Source organism: Aptenodytes forsteri, unplaced genomic scaffold, assembly GCF_000699145.1.
Source record: "Aptenodytes forsteri isolate BGI_AS27 unplaced genomic scaffold, ASM69914v1 Scaffold191, whole genome shotgun sequence".
NCBI classification, from domain to species: Eukaryota; Metazoa; Chordata; class Aves; order Sphenisciformes; family Spheniscidae; genus Aptenodytes; species Aptenodytes forsteri.
Window position 1 is genome coordinate 2,009,640 of NW_008794630.1, and position 1,410 is coordinate 2,011,049.

Here is a 1,410-nt window from a genome sequence, read left to right on the forward strand (position 1 = left end):
AGCCGGGGTGCCCCGCACCCCGAGGCTCTGGAGAGGCCGAGGAAGGGCTCTCCTGCCCGGTTTGGGGCCATGGGGTGATGCGCTCCCCCCGGCTGCGCTCACTTCCACACTGATCGTTTACACGGGGTGGGATTTTTATCCAAAGACGGGTCCGGGCTTGCTGGGGTCCCCTAGAGGCAAGCCCCTGTAATTACACGTGTTGTTCTGGATGCTACCAGTTTAACTTGCTTCATTAGAGAAGCTACGGTACCCTCACATTCCTCTACTGTATCATGTGCTTTGCGGTGTTAGTGAGACCATGATGAAGTGTCCTTTATCTTGTGCTTTCTTTTGGCCGAGAGTGGAGTAGTGCATTCACTTAAAAAGCAAGCAAGAAACCAAGCAACCTTCAGAGAGATGGCAGGGCTCGGGGTGAAACACCTAAGGTGGCTCAGGGCAGAGGTGGCGGATGCTGCTCTGGGGCCCGGCATGGGAACAGCTCAGTGGTTGCAGCAGGAGACACGCGCACCTCCCCCCCCCTCGCTGAGCCTGGTGTCCCAAACACGTTGCTCTCCTTTCGAGAAGGACGCTGTGATCTCCGGCATCCGAAACGCCCCTCTTCAAAGCAGGAGCTAGGTTCTGCCGCACCACGGGCAAAACAGACGAAGGTTCCTATCAACCCAATCCAACGGCACCACCGCCACCAAACCATTGCATGTGTACACCGTAGTTCCGTGGAAGACAGAAACGTTCTTGCTTTGTGAGGCTGTAGTGAGTACGAAGCCACTTTATGGCTGGATACAGGCACAACTGTATTTTCTCTCTGGATCTGTGCAATGAATTTCTCGCTCCGCAGAGCCAAGTGCACATGAGAAAGCTATGAATCTCCAAAGTGTGCCTGGGGCTTGGACTTATTGTCTACCTTTGAAAGGTGGCCAGTCTCTCTTCTTTTTTTTCCATTTCCTCTCTCTTTTGAATACCTTGGGCAATGGGCAGTAGGCACAATGTTGAATCAGCATACATTTAAAAGTAAATATATATATAAGAAAGAGTAATACATATATGAACACTTTTCTCTACTCATTTTATTTCTTCTGGTTTCTGTAAGTGCAGCCAGGTCCCTGCAGTTCCTCAGTGTGAAAACTCAAGACAGAGTTAGTTTAAACCATTTTTGGAACTTTGTGAACATTTTGAAATGTTTTTGTACAACCCGATCTAGAAGCCAGAATTTGTTTCTCTGGGCAGCTCATTTTGTATCTTTAAATCAAATGCAGATTAACTAATCAGCTCCAGAGAAACCTTGACATGAAAAAAGTTGCATTTTCTTGGCTTTCCAGGCAATTCCCTGTTGTTGAAGGTTCCGATTTTAACAATGTTCTTTTTAGAGTTTGCCTACTTGAAACTTGTCTCAGTTCGAGGGATCCATTGATC